Consider the following 21080-nt stretch of genomic DNA (forward strand, 5'->3'; position numbering starts at 1 on the left):
TAAAAATAATCATATTATTCTCAAAACTTTATTATTATTCAACATAAAAATAGAATTAAAAAAATACTTTAATTAAAAAATAAATATACAATTATAATTATTCCAAGATTCATATGAGTTACACGTAAATCCCACACAAGGATTCCTTAAAAGAACCCACTCCTGGGATTGCTTTTATCAATACAAAGAGCATAACATTATCTCCAACCTATTTCAATATTTATTATTGAAAACAATTTTTATTTTGAATTGTAATAACAAGACAAAGTTCGAACAACAAATGTGACTAACACGACTTGAACTCAGGCCACACTTAAGGCGATGAATACCCTCAACTATTAGGCCATTATATGAGATTTGAAAACAAAATATATGTTTAAAACTTGCTTTGACGTCTATAAATTTCATAATTAGATTACTATGACAAGGCGCCGCATAGACTATTTTATTATAAAGGTCAATTTCTAATTTTATTTACAAAAATGGGCCACTTAAAACTTTATTTACCAAAATAGGCCAAAAAACCCAAAATGCGCCTACGTCGAAGCGTTTTTAGGGAAAAATTTTAGAAAAGCACGCTGACGGGGACGTGCTTTAACCCGAGTCAATAAAAATGCACTAACATGGGCGTGCTGATGTGGTCATGCTTTTGCTCGTGCTCAAACTAAATTTATGAGAATAAGCCTTTATAAAGACCCAAAGTGGCAGCACCATTTTTTTTGGTGCCACCAATTAATATGAAAATAAAACTTACAAAACAGATCTTTATATAGACTCAAAGTCTCATTTCCCTTTTTTTTTAAGCCATGTGGGATGCGAGATATGTGTATATATAGACTAATAGGTTTGCAGCTTGTTCCTAGACAATGTAGGATTCCTTCCTCTTTTAACTAACAACATAAAATTAAAAGCTACACTATATTTTACAGTTTTTTTTACTTATAGAGTTTAATTTTTTTTTACAAAAAGTTAACATTTGTTATATTATAAATAAAATTTTTAAACTCTAAAAGTAAAATAATTATAAAATATAAAATGAGTATGGTAAAATATTAAAAAAATAAATATTTAAAAAATTACTAATAGTTGAGTAATCTTTTTGTAAGTTTTTATAGTTCAATAGCCAAAAAATCATAGTTAAGTGACTATTAATGTAATTTAATCTAGATATAAAAATATGAAAAACAATTATTATATTTTATGTATATTATATATCTCTATAAAAAAACTTATTTAACATAACTATATACTATGTTTAAATAGATTATCTAACTAGTCAAAATACATCTGAAATAAATTTATCAACATTCATTAGGTGATAAAAATTAAATTAAAATTAGGATTAAAAAAATTAATGAGTATAGTAAAATACTAAAAAATAAATATTTAAAAAGAGAGATATCAATTTTTTAAAATTACAAAAAAAAAACTATTTGAGTACCAAAACTCACCATTTATTTATTAATCAAATATTCATAACATAAAATAAAATAAATAATAAGAAAATTAAAAGCATAACTTCTAAATTGAAATAATGGAAAATTATTTTAAAAATTAGAATTGCATGGATATTAACTTCAAACATTTAAAATTGAATAGAAGATTACTGCATGTACAAGTTTCATATATGTAATTTGTTCTTTTTTTAATAGTCCTTTTTATATATGCTAACAATTCTAAAATGCATCAAGATTAAAGATATCAAAAGATAATTTTATAATATGAGAAAATGTTAAAAAAAATAAAAAATAGAAATTGTTTTGTAAAAAATTATAAAATATAATGTAGGCTTTAATCTTATGTTGTTAGTTAAAAGAGGAAGGAATCCCACATTGTCTAGGAACAAGTTGCAAACATATTCATGGCTCTATATATGCATATATCTCACATCACATGTTGCTTAATAAAACAAGGTAAATGAGACTTTGAGACTATATAAAAATTTGTTTTGTAAGTTTCATTTCCATATTAATTGATGACACCTTAAAATAAAAAAATGGTGTTGCCACTTTGGGTTTTTATAAAGGCTTATTCTTGTAATTTTTTTAAAAATTTGTTCATTTTTATAATATTCAATGACTTTTGAAAATTTAGTCCGAGTATGGAGTAAAGCGCCGCTTCCACGTAAGCACATTTTGAGTTTTTTGACTCATTCCAGTAAATAAAATTTTATGTAGCACATTATTTTAAATAAAATTAGAAATGATCTTTTTTTAATAAAATAGTCCGCCGCGTAGTTTGATAATATCAGCATTTTATGTTTATTAATGGAGATGAGGAAATTTGTAATAAACAAATATGCATATTGGCGGTCTTTTAATTTTGATTAAAAATTAAAATGATACAACTCGATTATTCTATTTTTTATTTTTAGAATTTAATTTTTTTAAAATTTTAAAATTTAAGTCTAATTATTAATACGGTTAAGATTATTTTGTTAAATTTAGGTTAATTACAAATGTTATTTTTAATTATATTATTACCAAGTAAGTTTTTTTTTTAATTTTAAAATCTCACACCAACAAAATTAAAAAAATAAAAATAGTATTAAAAATTGAATATAAATATTAAAATATGAAAAAAAAAAATTAAAATTTAAAAATACAAAAATTAAGTTCTTAATTTATAAAAATATATATGAAAAATTATAGCATATTTTAACATTTAATTTCAAAGCAATTCATGCCCCACTTGAAAGTTGGATCATTTACTTAAAATTATAGGGATCGGTGATGAAGTTTAGTTAACTTCACTCTTTCTTAGGGAGAAATTCAAAATTTAACTTTAAAGGGGTGAAATTTCTAAATTCGAATGTTTTTTTTTAACATATTTGATTTTTCTCTACTAATAGTAGAAGTTTGAGGAATCAATTGATTATTATTATTTTCTAACACCATTTTCTTGAAAAAAGATTTAATCTTTTTATTAACCATAATTTAATCGAAAAACTTGAATATTGTAATAATACAACATATTAGGAAAAAGAAAATAATAATAAGTCAAATAAATAAAGAATATAATTTATTCAAAAATATTTTCAAGAGGTCTTTTACATAAGAAGTTGAGAGGAAGATATTTTATATTTTTTTACTCTATGTTCTTAGTCTCAACATCAAACTCTCTTTTTTTTTTCTCTCGGCAGTGCTAACACCTTACTAGAGGAAGATAATTTATTAGCAAGACATATAAATTAACATATAAATTAACATATAAGAAAGTTACTAACCTAATATGTATTATAAGTCAAATCAATTAATTCTAAAATTTAGCTTTAAAGTCAACATTTGGCCTCTAAGTTTAGTCTTTTAAGCCTCATCATACATTAATATTTGATTATTATTAAAGTTATATAATTACAAATTAAAAAATACTTTTTTAATACAAAGTATAACTTTATGACTTAAGGCGACTAATAATATGAAATATAATTTAATAAAAAAACGAATATTATATAATATAAACACTAAATATATAATACATAATAATTTATATATAAAATTTAAAATTTTGAAAATTTCAAGAAGAGCGACCGCGGCACCCGCTGTTTTACACTTTTTATTTGACAAAATATATTAACATTATTGGAGAATTAAAGTGAAAAGAAAATGTCAGTCCACCTTTATGTCTTTAGTTGGTAGAATAGTTGGTCAAGAAATGATGTACTCCGATTAGTCTAAGGTCAAAAATGTTGTTGGCCGAAAAAAGGTAAAAAAATATGATCATGATTTTTATGATGTCATTATATGTTCTTTATTAAGTAAACAAATCGTAGTTATACATCGAAAGTAAAAAGAAAGAAATATGGATATGATGTCATTCATAGAAAGTGACCATATAATATATTTTTTAATTAATGTCATGGAAGGAAAAAAAATAGACAAATAATTTAGTCTATATTTTAATTTGGTTAGTTTTAGTCTCTATACTTTTTAAATTGATTAGTTTTAGTCTTTGTATTTTTTTGAATTTTAAAATTTTAGTCTTAAACCAAGTCGTGATAGTAAAATTTGTTTGGTTAAATTACGCTATTAGTCATATACTATGTATAAAGTTAGATTTAGTTTATGTTTTCCAATTTGACCATTCTTAGTCCTTATACTTTCCGAATCTTGAAATTTGAACAACAGTTGTCAAATCATTTAATTGATTTTTTGTGAGTAATATGTGGAACTAGCAAATTGGCATGATATTATACATGTGATAACATGTTTGTCACATAAGATTTTGGAAATTGCAAGACTTGAAGAATTAAACATCTAACATTTGGTAAGGATTGAAATCTCAAATTTTGAAAAGTGCAAGACTAAAAATGATCGAATTAAAGTACAATAACTAAATCCACTACTTATATTTAATACATGTACTAATAGCATAATTTAACCTAAATAAAAATATTACAAAGTTTAGCCTAAAATTTTATATTATATTCAAATTAGGTTATGTACTCGAAGAATAAAAAATATTAGAGATACTGAAATTCAGACATTAAATATGTTCTTGATTAGCATCAAGATTCAACTTAGTATCATTTTAAGTAATTAAAGTGACATCCAACTATACCATACGAAAGAAAATGGGGAAAAGAATGAAGAGCCTAAAGGGAACAATGAGAGGCAATCCATATCTAAGCCGTAGAGAAATAAAAATAAAAGGCGAATGGCGATAGGTAGGGGAAAGTGAGAAAGAAAACATAGTGAGCATAAGGATTAGGATAACTTTATATTCCATAATTGCAAAATTCTTCCCAATGCACATTCTCCCTTCGAACCCAAACGGCAAAAGCCTCATTTTGTGCTTGCACCCACCATATAACTGATCGTCCTTAAACCTCTTTGGCCGAAACTCATTAGCTTCATCACCCTATATGGTCGGATCATGGTGCATGGATGCAATGTCGATCCATATATTGGTTCCATTAGGAATGAGTAGGTCATCTACCTTTATATCTTCTCTTGCTTACCTTTATGCATTTGGTGCTTATGAGTATAGTCTTAGCACCTCGTTCATCACCCATCCCATCTGCAAATGAGCAAATCAAATTTATCCATATCCAAAATTAAACCAAAAAAAATATAGAAAAAGTGGGGAAAAACACGGTAAAAGTACTTTGCATGCCTTTGTGCTAGCGTCACAGGGCAAAGTGTAAAGCCCGTGACCATGGCATAAGATACGCCCCATGGAGGTCTATTGATTAAATGGGGATCATTTAGCCCACAAGAACTGGCCTGATTCCAAGAACTGTTGGATAAGCCTGTTAGATTGAAGCCTGGTTGGCCAAATAATGAATATATGACAAAATAGGCTATTTTTAGTAAATATGAGAATAATATATTTTAGATTTGATTTGATATGATGTAATCTTGTAAATCCCTAAAATCAAGGGATAGGTTAATATCGTCCATCGATGTAATTTGGTCTTGACCGTCGATTTTGGGGGAGTTCAACTATAAATAGAGAGCTTTCCCCTCATTTGTATCTCATCCATTGTAAGTTGAATTCTTAAGAGTAATAGAATTCTTTGAGCATTTACTCAAACACTTTGTGTGTGTTCTTTTTGTGGGTTTCTGTTGTTCTTTTGAAGCTTCTTTTGGTACAATTGCTTTCACTATACAAATTGGTGCCTTAGAGGAATTCTAGAGGAATCATCACTTTTGAGAGTAAATGTTGACTTAGGCAAGTTTGGAGTGAACGGATCGCCTAAGGCCACACAGATCACAAGACAAAAGATTTAGCCCCGTGACAAGTGGTATCTGAGCTATTGGTTCGAAGACACTGTTGGGATATTGAAAGAAGTTGTTGATCAAAATGAGCCAATATAGACACGCGGGAGGGCTAGAAAAGTAAGTCGCTCGAGGGACATGCTGACAGCTTTATAAAATCGAGTGTATAATCTCAAGGAGTCTGTAGGAAACATGAAGGAGATGCTTGAGTTGGTCGAGGGACGCATAGATGGGTTTAGCTCAATAGAAGAGCAACTTAGAGAATTTGTGTTGGATTCTCTCGGTGCCAATGTGGAAAAGATGAATGGATTAGTTAATTCCACTGCGAAAAAGTTGGCAGAGAGGGATGATACTTTCGAGGATATGGTGCTAGCCATGAAGAAGGAAATCAAAGAGCTTAAGGGGGAGCTCACGATTTACAAAGCTGCTTTGAGTAATGGGATATTGTCTTCAAGGTCGAAGCAACAAGCAATGGATGTTCCCAAACCAGAGAATTTCAAAGGTGCAAGGTCTGCAAGGGATGTGGACAACTTCTTGTGGGAAATGGAGCAATACTTCCTAGAGATGGGCATCGATGATGATGCCATTAAGGTAAACATTGCTTCAATCTATTTTACTAATGTGGCTCTCTTGTGGTGGCGTCGTAGGTCCATAGATGAGAGATGTGGTGAGAGCGCAATTGGGACTTGAGAGGAGTTCCAAAGAAAGTTGAAGAAATAATTTTACCCACAATATGTCAAGAAGAAGGCTCGAGCTAAGTTGCACAGTCTCACGCAACAAGGTACTATTCGAGAGTATGTTTGGGCATTTAGCGAGTTGATGCTTCAAATCTTCGACTTGAGCGATAAATAAGCTTTTGATTGGTTCAAGGATGGGTTAAAACTGTGGGCAAAGTGTGAGTTGCATAGGTGAGGAATCATCAACTTACTGTAGCCATGGCCGAAGTAGAGTCCTTTGTTGAGCTTGGTCCAACGAAAGACGAGTTTGAGTCGTCTAAGCCTAATGAAAAGGGAAATGGTGAGAGAAATCATGAGAAAGATGAAGAGGGACATAGCGATGATGGCAATAGTATCGATAGGATAAGTGGCAATGAGAAACCATGAGATGCAAAGTGGGGATCCAACAACCCAAGGGATAAGAAGAAAAGGATAAAATGCTTCCTTTTGTCAAGGACTACATATAGTGTGAAAATGTTTGAAGAAATCGATAATTTTGGCTATCGAAAAGAAATATGAGTCGAAAGAAGTGAAGCCTGTTGAGGAAAAAAAATTCAGGGTTAATTCGATGGTACTCTTTCGTAAGAACAGGGATGGTGAAGAAGGGTTGATGTTTGTGGACATCAACATTGCGGGTCAGAAGTGGAGTGCTCTTGTTGATATTGGAGCATCAGACTTGTTCATATTGGAAAAGGCTGTAAAGAAACTTGGTCTCTCGATTAGGAAATTGAATAAGAAGATCAAGACGGTAAATTCTAAGGAGGCCCCAATTGTGAGAGTAGTTCGAAATGTGGAACTACAAATCGACGAGTGGAAAGGCAAGGAAGAATTTGAGGTAATCCACTTAGATGATTATGATTATGTGCTTGGCTTAAATTTCCTTGACAAGATTTAGGCAGTTCTGTATCCATGGGTCGATCAAATTCATATTGTCACCGGTTCATTATAAAAAATTATTGTGCTGATGCATCGGGATATGAAGGTTTAGACCAAGGTGTTGTCGTCCTTCCAACTAGTCGAAGATGTTTCGTATAGGAGAAACATTAACTCGATAGAACAAAATGCTATGAAAGCCCATTCGTAAAAGTTAGTAGAGCATGAGACCGATAAAGGCTTGTGAAGTCGACTGTGGAGCCGCCACCTTTGGGAAATATGGGTTGTGTATTGGACTTCGAGGGGAAGACGCGATGCAAAAGCAGTCAAAAACTCTAATAGTGTTTTGAATTCTGACTTGTTGGCTTGGCAAGGTCGTAGGGGACTTTTCAAAGTTCTTAAGTAAGGAAGCCGAGGGACTATGGGCGGTATGAAGCAAAGATGCAAGAATCAAGGGGATTCCAATGGGAACAAGTCAAAATTGGGGCAAGTTAGAGTAAAGACTTCTTGCGAATAAGATGTACCAATGAGTGCAACGATTCAAGTTAAAAGGCGATGGAAGCCGAGGTAAAGGTTTCGAAGAAAGGGATAACTTGATCACAAGAAAAGTCGAGAAGAAGGCAAGGCAACAAAATAGTTCAAAGGTGAATTAAGTCAATGTCATTTGAAAGTCGCAATGAGGGCGTTGCGAGAATGGGTGGCGGAGAATGTCACGGGCCAAAGTTTAAAGCCCGTGACCATGGCACATGATGTGCCCCATGTGATACGATCATGGTCCACGACTCGTCCAAAGCTGCCGAAGAGGATCAAGAAAGGTGTTTTGGGCCTTATTGATCGAATTTGGGGTGAAGCTGTTGCGGGGTTCATTGATCAATCATGGACATGCTATCCATGCGTGCTATGCAACTTGCTTCAAGCTCAACTTTAGCTTTCTTCAACTTGTGAATTTATTTGTTGGAATAAATAATTAAATTTGATTCTAGTTATTTAGTTAAATTAGTTTAAGTCTTTAATTATGTCATAATTTGAACATCATTAATATGAGTTTTAATTATGTCATACTCTGAACATCTTTAATAAGGGTTTTTAATTATGTCATAGCTTAAGACATCTTAAATATATGTTTTAAATATGTCATAGTTTAGACATCTTTAATACAAGTCTTTAGTTTAGACTAATTAAATTATGTTTAAGCTGTGTTTAATGTGTCTTGTAGGGTGTTCAATGGACGACATTAAAGGAGGAAACATGCATTTAGACGTGCATGCATGGGGGAGTTGTTGGTTGCTCTTTTCCAAGCAACCTTTCGTGGAATTCAATGGACACAAGTGTTTTCACACTTGTCCAATCAGCTGGATGCTATGATCACACCAAATGACCATCCAATTTTGTGTTTTCACACCTTGAAGGCTATTGTGTGCCCTATGCAACATTAAAAGGGAGATTACACATTCGGCTTCTCAAGAAGGCATGAGCTATGTTCACACCATCCAGAATCGATCATTTACTTGAATCATCAGCACAAATTAAAGGCTACACATTTTGGCTATTTGGGGAGTGCAAATGACATGGCTGTTGGCGTCACCTATTCATGGGAGTCTTTAAAAGTCATGTGGGATAGTTCAATGGTTATTCAGCTCAATTAAGCTGAATTAAACTAGTTCATTCGGCTGGACTTATGTAGAGCTATAAATACTAAGCTCAAATATTGTATTTCAGACTTTTTGAACCTTTGATGAATTTATATCTAATTGTGAGTCATTCAACTCTCTTTGTTCTTTTGAGACTCAAATTGACTTATCTAGCTAGGTCTAGTGGTGTCAATCCGATTCCCTTTGTGAACTTATCACTGTAATGAGTGTGGTGTTCCAATTATACCATTTGGTTCCTATTTCCAATAGATAGTGGGTCAGGGTTCAATCTATCATTCATTTCCACCTTAAGAGCATCATAAGAATTGGGTCAATATTCTCTTTTAATATTGGTTCATTCTTCAACTTTTAAGTCTATCCTTCATCCGTCCCTTTACTAAACAACCAAATAATCCCTTGATTAACCTATCTTTGTCCAAATTCAGCCCTTTAACAAACTAGATCGAATACTACTTAATTTTACGATCGGGAACACAAACAACTCGAATTAACCAACAAGTACGAGATCACATCATTTGGTATTAGAGCTGGGTAAAATTGAGTAAGTATTGACGTTCTACCATCCCAGGGTTGAGTTAAAAAAAGTTGTTTTAAAAAAGAAAGAGAATATATATAGTATATTTGCAGCACAAGGTTTGAAATATATATAAAAAAAGAAGAAGATGAAAGGCCAGTTTTGTGAAAGTGATTGTTTTTTCGAGCTCTAAAAAAAAATTTCCTTTACAAACATTTTCGCCACAATTTAAGAACCTTTCTTTCTTTTAGCCTATTCTACACCGATATCAATACCTACCCTTTTGCAACAGTTTTGAAGCCGACCCACAAAGATTTGTTGTTAAGTCTATGGCAGTCACTTACTAACTTAGAGAGGCGAATACGAGTAGAAAAAGGCAAGAGAGTGGTGAGAGCATTAGAGTGACAAAAGCGAAAAATTTGAGTGAAACATGAGTGGAGTGTATACTTTTCTTTTGAGTGAATTCATGAGGTTTGCTGTAAGGAAACACCATGTCTCGTAGTCTTGAAAGAAATATTGCAGAAGGTGGTGGTGTACACCCTATAAGAAACATTGCTGGTGGCGGCGGTGGTGGTGTACCCGACCTAACTTATCAAGCCCTTATCTACAAAAATAGATCGGATACTCCAAAGGCATTTAGAACCCATACAAGAACAACTAGAACAATTGGAAGAACGGGTCCAATGAGAAAAAACTTCACAAAATCCGAGGAAGGAGCGAGGCCAACCGAGACTCTATCAAGATGATTTCTACGATCCTAGCAATATGGAGAGTGATCAAGTATCTAATTAAAGCAAAAGACGACGAGGCCATAGAAATCGAGGGCCTAGAGAGCGTGAACGAGTAGATGATAACCTCAAGAATATCAAAATAGCTATTCCACCATTCCAAGGAAAGATCGATCTGAAGGCGTATCTAGAATAGGAAAAAATTATTGAGCTTGTCTTCGAGTGCCATAACTACTCGGAGAGTAAGAAAGTCAAACTCGCAGCCATCGAGTTCTCTGACTATGCAATTATATCATGGGATCAATTAACCATGAGCCGGAGAAGAAACATAGAACGACCCGTGTCTACATGGCCCAAGATGAAAGCCATCATGAGAAAAAGGTTTATTCCTGCTTATTACCATCGCGAACTATTTCAAAATCTACAAAACCTTACTCAAGGCAATCAGAGTGTTGAAGACTATTACAAGGAAATGGAAATTGCCATGATCCGAGCCGACGTCGAGGAGGATTGAGAGGCTACCATGGCGAGGTTCTTAGTTGGATTAAATCGTGATATTGCCAATATGGTGGAACTACAACACTACATTGAAGTTGTAGACATGGTGCACATGGCCATTAAAGTGGAGAAACAACTCATATGAAAATGTGTCATTCGAGCCTATCCCAACTCCACTTCCACATCAAAATAGGGTCAATAAACCAACAAGAAAGACACCTACTTTCGAGCGAAGGAACCCGTCATATCCACAAAGCCTTACAAGCCAAGTGGAGAGACTAGTAAAGACAAAAATAAAGCCGTGCTAAACCGCACTCGTGACATCAAATGCTTCAAGTGCCTTGGGAGGGGTCACATCGTGAGTCAATGCCCCAATAGAAGTGTAATGGTTGTAAGACTTATCGATGAGATCAAGTTTGAAGAAGAGAAAGAAGATGAATTCGAAGCACTCACCGAAGAGGAGGAAGATCTCGAGTGTGTTGTTGAAGATGAAAGACTCGTCATCAAGCAAAGTTTGAAACTTCAAAGCACGTAGAATAAACATCAACGCGAGAATATTTTTCACACGTGATGCCATGTTCAAGGCAAAGTGTGTAGTGTAATCATCGACGGAGGAAGCTGTACAAACATTGCTAGCAACATGTTGGTGGAGAAGCTTGGCCTACTAATGACCAAACATCCACACTCGTAGAAATTGTAATGGCTTAACGATGGAGGAGAACTCAAAGTCACCAAAAAATCCGTTGTTGCCTTTTCAATCGGCAAATATAGTGATGAAGTCTTGTGCTACGTGGTGCCGATGCATGTTGGCCATTTTCTTTTGGAAAGACCATGGCAGTTCGATCGAAGAGTGATCCATGATGGTTACACTAATAGATACACTTTCAAGCACCTTGGAAAGAATGCGACCTTGGCACCATTAACCCCTAAGCAAGTGTACGAGGATCAGTTAAAATTGAAAGATTTTGTTGAAAAGTTGAGAGTAAAAGAAAAAAAAGGAAAAGAGTGAAAAAGAAAAGAAATTAGAAAAAAAGGAAAGCATGAGGTAAAAATGAGGGAAAAGAATAAAGACATTGAAATAAAAATGAGAGAAGAAAAAGAAAGAAAAGACGAAAAAGAGAATGAAAAATTAAGTGTTTATGCAAAAGAGTGGGAGATTCAAAAGTCTTTGTTGTTGAAACAGCTGATGCTAGTACTTATATACAAGGAAAATTTCTTTAATACTAAAGATTTAGATGATAACCTTTCTTCTTCGATTGTGTCTTTGTTGCAGGATTTTGAAGATGTATTTCTGGAAGACTTCCCTAGTGGTTTACCACCTATTCGAGGGATCAAACATCAAATTGACTTCGTACCTGGAGCTATAATTCCAAACCGTCCAGCATATTGAAGTAACCCCTAAAAAACTAAGGAACTTCAAAGGCAAGTAGCTGAATTGATGGAGAAGGGGTACATTCGAGAGAGCTTAAGTCTTTGCGCCGTGCCCGTGCTCTTGGTGCCCAAAAAGGATGGAACTTGGCATATGTGTGTGGACTACCGAGCAATCAACAAGATCTCAATCAAGCATAGACACCCAATTCTGTGTCTTGATGACATGTTGGATGAACTAAGTGGAGCCCAACTCTTCTCCAAAATAGATCTCAAAAGTGGCTATCACCAGATCCGAATGCGAGAAGGAGATGAGTGGAAAATGGCGTTTAAGACAAAGCACGATTTGTACGAGTGGTTGGTCCTTTCTACTTAACTAACACACCCAACACTTTTATGTGTTTGATGAATTATGTGTTACATGCTTTCATTAGTAAATTCTGCGTAGTTTATTTTGATGACATATTAATCTATAGTAAGTCTGTAGAAGATCATTTGCTTCATTTGAAATCTATTTTGGAAGTATTGTGTAAGTAAACCTTGTATATTAACTTTAAGAAATGTTCATTTTATACTAACCAGGTTATTTTCCTAGGATTTGTGGTTAGCTTGGAAAGACTCGAAGTTGATCAAGATAAAGTGAAGGCGATTTGAGAATAGCCACGACCTACAAGCATAAGCCAAGTAAGAAGTTTCCATGGCTTGGCGAGTTTCTATAGACGGTTTGTTCCTAACTTTAGCACTTTGGCTGCTCCATTGACGGGTATCATTAAGAAAAATTCTACTTTTCATTGGAGTGAGGAATAAGAAAAGTCTTTTAAATTAATTAAAGATTCTTTGACAAACGCTCCTTTACTTTCCTTGCTTGATTTTAACAAAACGTTCAAGATTGAGTGTGATGCTTTAGGTATATGTATTGGAGCTGTGTTGACTCAAGATGGGCATCTCATAGCTTATTTTAGCGAGAAGCTGAATGGTGCCACCCTCAATTACCCAACCTACAAAAAGGAAATGTATACGCTGATCCGGGCATTAGAAACGTTGTAGCATTACTTGTGGCCCAAAGAATTTGTTATTCATACTGATCACGAGGCGTTGAAACACCTCAAGGGCCAAAACAAGTTAAACAAGAGACACGCCAAGTGGGTGGAGTTCCTTGAATCATTTCCATATGTAATCAAATATAAAAAAGGTAAATAAAATGTCGTAGCAGATGCGTTGTCGAGGAGGTATGCCCTTCTTAACCATTTAGATTCGAAACTACTTGGTTTTGTGCATTTGAAAGAACTTTATAAAAATGATTATGATTTTGCTGAATTGTATAAGGCTTGTGAACACGGAGCCTTTGAAAATTTTTATAGACATGATGATTACCTTTTTTGAGAAGGTAAGCTTTGCATTCCTGAAGGATCTTTTCGGGATATGTTGGTAAACGAGGTGCACAGTATAAGCCTAATGGGGCATTTTGGAGTCACAAAGACATTGGCTATGCTCCATGAGCATTTCTTTTGGCCAAGGATGAAACATGACGTGGATAGAGTTTGCAATCGATGCATAGCTTGTAAAAAGGCCAAATCGAGAATCAAGCCTCATGAATTGTACACGCCCTTGCCTATTCTCGAGGAGCCTTGGGTTGATTTTCAATGGAATTTGTTTTAGGCCTTCTTAGAACTAAAAGTGGAAAAGACTCGATATTTGTAGTGGTTGAACAATTTTCCAAAATGACACATTTTATTGCTTGTAATAAAATTGATGATGCTTTACATGTTGCAAATTTTTTTTTCAGAGAAGTTGTGCATTTACATGGAATCCCAAGGACTATAATGTTCAATCGAGATGCGAAGTTCCTCAGCCACTTTTGGAGAACATTGTGGGGGAAGCTTAGCACAAAACTATTATTTTCTACAACGTGTCACCTGCAAATGGACGGACAAACGGAAGTGGTGAACTGAGTCTTGTCAACATTGTTGAGGGCCATTATAAGGAAGAATCTCAAAACATAGGAAGAGTGCTTGCCGCACATTGAGTTTTCCTGTAACCGATCTATTCATTCAACAACTAAGCATTCTCCCTTTGAAATTATTTATGGTTTTAATCCTTTAACACCTATTGATTTGATTCTTTTACCTAATGAACAACTTGTGCATGTAGATGCTAAACGAAAGGCTGAGTACATGAAGCAATTACACCAAAAGGTGAGGAAGAATATAGAAGAGATTTGGGGACGATTTGGGGACAAATCGCTCTAAAGGGGGAGGGGATGATGCGATCATGGTCCAAGACCCTTCCAAAGCTGCCGAAGAACCCATGGAGTTACCAACGGGGTTGACTACGCGAGCTCGAGCTAAGAGGTTCAAGGAAGCTGTTGTGGGCCTTATTGATCGAATTTGGGGTGAAACAGTTGTGGGGTTCATTGATCAATCATGGACATGCACTCCATGCGTGCCATGCAACTTGCTTCAAGCTCAACTTTAGCTTTCTTCAACTTTTGAATTTATTTGTTGGAATAAAGAATTAAATTCGGTTCTAGTTATTTAGTTAAATTAGTTTAAGTCTTTAATTATGTCATAATTTGAACATTATTAATATGAGTTTTAATTATGTCATAATCTAAACATCTTTAATAGGGGTTTTTAATTATGTCATATTTTAGGACATCTTAAATATATGTTTTATATATGTCCTAGTTTAGACATCTTTAATACATGTTTTTAGTTCAGACCAATTAAATTATGTTTAAGTTGTGTTTAATGTGTCTTGTAGGGTGTTCAATGGACGACATTAAATGAGGAAACATGTATTTGGACATGCATGTATGAGGGAGTTGCTGGTTGCTCTCTTCAAAGCAACCTTTCGTAGAATGCAATGGACACAAGTGTTTTCACACTTGTCCAATCAGCTAGATGCTATGATCACACCAAGTGACCATCCAATTTTGTGTTTTCACACCTTGAAGGCTGTTCGTGTGCCCTATGCAACATTAAAAGGGAGATTACATATTTGGCTTCCCAAGAAGGCATCAGCTATGTTCACACCATCCAAAATCGATCATTTACTTGAACCATCAACTCAAATTAAAGGCTACACGTTTTGGCTATTTGGGGAGTGCAAATGACATGACTGTTGGCCACACCTATGCATGGGAGTCTTTAAAAGTCATGTTGGATAGTTCAATAGTTATTCAACTCAATTAAGCTAAATTAAACTAGTCCATTGGCTGGACTTATATAGAGCTATAAATACTAAGTTCAAATATTGTATTTCGAGCTTTTTGAACATTTGATGAATTTATATCTAATTGTGAGTCATTCAACTCTCTTTGTTCTTTTAAAACTCAAATTGACTTATCTAGCTAAGTCTAGTGGCGTCAATTTGATTCCCTTTGTGAACTTATCACTTTAGCGAGTGTGGCGTTCAAATTATACAGTTTGGTTCCTATCTCCAATAGATAGTGGGTCACGGTTCAATCTATTAGCCATTTCCACCTTAAGAGCATCATAAGAATCGGGTCAATATTCTCTTTTAATATTGGTTCATTCTTCAGCTTTTAAGCCTATCCTTCATCCGTCCTTTTACTAAACAACCAAATAATCCCTTGATTAACCTATCTTTGTCAAAATTCATCCCTTTGACAAACTAGACCAAATACTACTTAATTTTACGATCGGGAACACAAGCGACTTGAATCAACCAACGAGTACTGTATCACCATGGAGGTCTATTGATTAGATGGGGATCATTTAGCCAAAGAGAACTGACTCGATTCCAAGAACTGTTGGAGAAGCCTGTTAGATTGATGCCTAGTTGGCCTGATAATGAACATATGGCAACATAGGCTATTTGTTGTAAATATGGGAATCATATCTTGTAGATTTGATTTGATATGATGTTGTAAATCCCTAAAATTAAGAGATAGGCTAATCTCGTCCGTCGATATAATTTGATCTTAACCGTCGGTTTTAGGGGAGCTCAACTATAAATAGAGAGCCTCCCCCTCATTTGTATCTCACCCATTGTAAGTTGAATTCTTAAGAGTGATAGAATTCTTTGAGCATTTACTCAAACACTTTGTATGCGTTCTTTCTGTGGCTTTCTGTTCTCCTTTTAAAGCTTCTTTTGGCATAATTGCTTCCGCTATACTTAGAGGAATTCTAAAGGAATTCTCAATTTTGGGAGTAAAGGTTGACTTAGGCGAGTTTGGAGCAAACAGATCGCTTAAGGCTGCACGGATCGCAAGACGAAAGATGCAGCCCCGTGACACTAGGACTTGGATTGCATTTTACACTCTTTATTTAAAATGAGCAAATTAATCATTGTACGTTAGATCAAAAAGTAAATTGAACCTTCTATTAAAAAAATTCATCTATTTCTCCTATTAAAAATGGGTTCCTATATGTTAGTATGAGGCACATATGGCATACCACATGTCACTATTTGATTATTCTATCTACCATGTCTATTTTTAATAGTAGAAATTAATAAAATTTTTAATAGAAAGGTTCAATTTACTCTTTAATATAATGTACAATGACTAATTTATCTAGTTTTTTAGTAGAGAAGATAAAATGCAACTTAACACTTAATACAGGGTCTCCATAATATTTTTACCAAAAAAATATATATCACATAAGAAAATGTAAAATTCCACGTGAAATCCATTTAATACGTAAATATAGGAATATATATATATATTTGATCAAACCATGACATTTGTAAGAAAAAAAACAAAATAAATGAACTGGAGGCAAAGTCCATACATTGGGCTCAAAAGGAGAAGTTTGATTCTCAATATAATCCGACAAATAGTCAGTTCAACAAATAAGATTTGATTTTTTTTTTAGCTAAAGAATTGAGTCTTTTCATTATAGTTTTGTTGATTTCCAATTTAGATTCTTTAATAAAATATAAGGCTCCGATTGGCTTAAAAAACGGAGTCATTTTCCTTTTTGTAGAATATTAAAATATTAAAAAATGTGTTTGGTTGAAAATTTTAAAAATAATTTTTAAAAATAAAAATTAGAAAATAATAAAAATTATTTTCAATAAAAATACTTTGTAAAAAAGAAAATGATAAAAGTAAAATTTTTAGATTTAAATAGAGGTGATCCCGGTCAAACCAAAAAAGGAAAAGGGTGGGGCGCCGGGGGGGAGGTGATGGCTGGGAGGTTTGTCCCACCATGATTTTAAAGACGGCTGCCGCAATTTGCAGCGGGAAGAGCCAAATTTTTGGTAATTTACAGTTCAATGGTTAATATTAACGTATCATACATGGTATAATATTAAATTTATATCTTACCATTTAGATCTTTTGTCAAAATAGTTTTTTTTGTTTTATTTAAATTACATCTTAACCTTTTAAAAATAATTAAATCGTTTTTTAACAGAAATATTGATTAGAATTTTAATCTATTAACAATATTGGTATGACAATCTACGTGTACTTTATATTGACATTACATTATTTATTTTATATATCTAACCAAAAATAATTTAAAAATTATAAAAATATTCAAAAATACTCATAATTCAAAAAATATATAAAATATTCAAAAAAAACATGAATTACATGTGGATTGCCATAAAAACTGTCATGTTTAAAAAATTAACATTTTAGGCCGTATTTTTGTTAATTTAACAATTTAATTCTTTTTGAAAGGTTAATAGTCAAATTTAAATTATAATAAGAAGAATCAAATTGAAAAAAAAATATACAAATTAGGAGTTAAATTTGGTATTGCCTTATTGATCAATAATAATATTAGCGAGACTTAAGATTTGGGGTTAGCATTAAGATTTTTAAAATTTACTTATTATTTTTCAAACTTTTATATAGAAAAAATTCCATACAATTATTTTATTTTTTATTATTAAACATGTTTCAAAAATTAAATCATTGAAAACATTTTCGATAGATTTAAAATTTTTAATTATTTATCAAACAAGACCTCAGAGTTGTATTGGATCTGGATAATTGTAGTATAATAATTAGATTTAGAATCCAAGTTGTGAAATGTTGATCGGGTATTTGTCTTTCTAAGAAATGACATGAGTTTGAATCATAGCTGTACCAAAAGAGATACTTAAATTTATCAAACCTTGGTTAAGCGAGACAGGGTGGTGAAAGCGATGTCTTATCCATCTCCAATCACTTGTCTAATTTCTTCCCTCAATTGGATTTGCCATTGTGGATATATGGCCAAAAGTAGTAAGGTCCATGTGAGTGCCATTGTCGTAGTTTCATGGGCACCAAAGAAGAAAGCCTTGCATTCATCAACAATCTCCCTTGCACTCAACCTTTCCCCTTCCATCAAATACCCAACCAAGTACCGATGATGGGATCCATTACAATCCTTTATGATCGACCAAAGTAGCTAGTCGATCTCTTTCCTTAGTTTCTTGGCTTCTAGGTTTTTCTTAGGACAAATCTAGTGGCTAAAAGGAACACCCACGTACCTGTTTGAGTTGAAAAGCGTGAATTGCATGGCTCTCAATTTTTCAAACACTTCACTCACCTTTTCGTTTCTTAACCCAAAGGTTGTCCTTGCTATGATCTTCCCTGTCATGCCTGAAATTTCCCTTTCAACATCCATTTCAGGTTTACCACTATTTATTAAGGTAGTCCACCTTTCTAGCATCTTTGTGGCCGGTTCCAATATCAAGCTTGCCATAGCCTGCGTTCATCATCAACATATATCATAACTCCAAACAAGAAAAATTGGGTAAAAGTATCATAGATTACTATGTACTAGGAATCATTGTATTTTGCCTTTTCCACTAGAAAATAGGTAAATTAATCCGTATACATTAGATTAAAGAGCAAATTGATAATTTCTATTAAAAAAATTATTCATTTGTATTATTAATGTTGACGTATATAAACCAGTTTTTAGAAATAATAATAAAATTTAAAAAAAATCAGTTTTTTCTTAGATCTAATGTACATGGACTAATTTACCCATTTTAGTAAATGAGAATACCTCCATGATAATTCTATTAAAAAGCTAGGTATGCCTATGGTATAAATAACTATATATAAATAGTTGACCTTCAAGTTAGGTGGAGACATGGCGATGTCGAACCCAATCATCCCCTTCAACCATCACCAAACGACTTCCAAACATAGGCTTCCTATCATGTTTAAACATATTGGGTTTTCCCATCTTATTTCCATGCACTTTTGATGACATTTTCTTAAGGAAATTTGGTTCTGTAATGTATAAAAATGGCTCCTTTCCCAGCCAATACATGAATACTTTCCCTACAAAAACAAGCATAATGTTATTAACCACAGAGTCACACACACACAAAAGAACCAAAGAGAGTTAGTTACCGTGAGACTTTTGCCACCGAGCAAAGTAGGGAAACACAATGGGGTGTATATTATGGGAAAAAACAAGTGAAGAAGAAGCATCATTATTAATAATCTTGGCATCCACTTTCATCTCTCTAATATTTCCCAATAGAAAACGAGGAGTTGGACCACCAAAACCCATTCTTCCTTATTTTACGGTAAACTAGAATGGGTAGATTCTAGCATGACAATATCAATCTCAACAATAAATACAGAACCAAACCCACCATCACTAATGAGAACTACGAAATACCAATTGGGAAACTGAATAATAGATATATATTGTTAACCTGAATCAGAATGTACAAAGCTCACTGTATTTATAACACTAAGTATTAACTGTTAACTAACCATTACAAGAATAACAACTTAAACTCCAACTACTAACTACCACAACTATTTTCATTCCTTAACATGCTCCCATCGTCTTGACTCATGCTGGGTGATCAGCTTTCACAGTCACCTTAAGACACGATCTAAACTTTGTAAACAGAGGCACTGTCAAAGGCTTTGTAAACACATCCGCAACTTGCTCATGTGCTGGAACATATCCCATACACAGCTTCCCAGCAGCAACCTTTTCTCTAACAAAATATAAGTCCAATTCAACATGCTTAAACTTCAAGTGCATCATTGGATTAGCAGAAACTGCAACAGCTCCAGAGTTATCACATCACACAGTGGTTTTCCGTGAAAGTGAAACATGGAGTTCAGACAATAGAGACTCAAGCCAGACCACCCAGTCAATGCATGAGCTAGCCCTCTATATTCAGCTTCTGCAGTGGACCTAGAGACCACCTATTACTTCTTTGATCCCCAGGCTACAGGATTACCGTAAACAAACATACAAAATCTCGAGGTTGACCTTCGATCATCAACATTAGTGCCCCAATTCACATCTGAATAGCCAACTACATCCAAAGTGGCAGCAGGAGTAAACTGAATACCACAGTCCAAAGTACCTTGCAGGTATCGAACGATTCATTTGGCAACTTTAAAATGTTGATCAAGAGGTCGATGCATGAACTAAAAAACTTTTTTTACAGCAAAAGTGATATCTGGTCTGGTGATGACCACATATTGTAGTGCTCCCACAATACTGCTATACTCAGATGAATTCTTAATCGCACAACTAGTGTGCTGAGACAAGATGGAAGAGGTGATCATGAGTGTAGGAGAGCTATTAGCCTGATCCATTTTAGCCTTTCGAAGGAGATCAAGCACATACTTACGCTGACTGAGAAATAAGCCAGTAGAGGTGGAAGACACTTGAATTCCAAGAAAGTAACTGAGAAGTTCCAAATCTTTTAAAGAAAACTGAGTATCCAAGTTTGTAACAACCTGATCAATATTGGCCTGATGATTTCCTGTAATAATTATGTCATCGGCATATACCAAGACATATAAAACCACATCGTCAGTCTTCTTAATAAAAAGTGAGCCATCTGACTTGGCCAAAGAGAACTATGAAGACAACAGAAAATCTCGAAGTTTAGAGAACCAGGACATAGGAGCCTATTTGATGCCATACAGAGCCTTCTTTAACTTGCACACCATTGGTTTGTTACCATGGTTTTGTTCGAATCCAGGTGGTTGAAGCATATAAATTTCCTTAGATAGGTCACCATTGAGGAAGGCATTGTTGATGTCCACCTGTCTG

The 21080-nt window shown here is 33.8% G+C and overlaps 1 pseudogene; it reads right to left on the reverse strand.

Moving 5' to 3' along the window:
- Positions 1-4554: 4554 nt before the first annotated feature.
- LOC107892696 (cytokinin hydroxylase-like) lies at positions 4555-19562 on the reverse strand (annotated as a pseudogene).
- Between the last annotated feature and the right edge of the window lie 1518 nt (positions 19563-21080).

Source organism: Gossypium hirsutum, chromosome D09, assembly GCF_007990345.1.
Source record: "Gossypium hirsutum isolate 1008001.06 chromosome D09, Gossypium_hirsutum_v2.1, whole genome shotgun sequence".
In the NCBI taxonomy this organism is placed as follows: domain Eukaryota; kingdom Viridiplantae; phylum Streptophyta; class Magnoliopsida; order Malvales; family Malvaceae; genus Gossypium; species Gossypium hirsutum.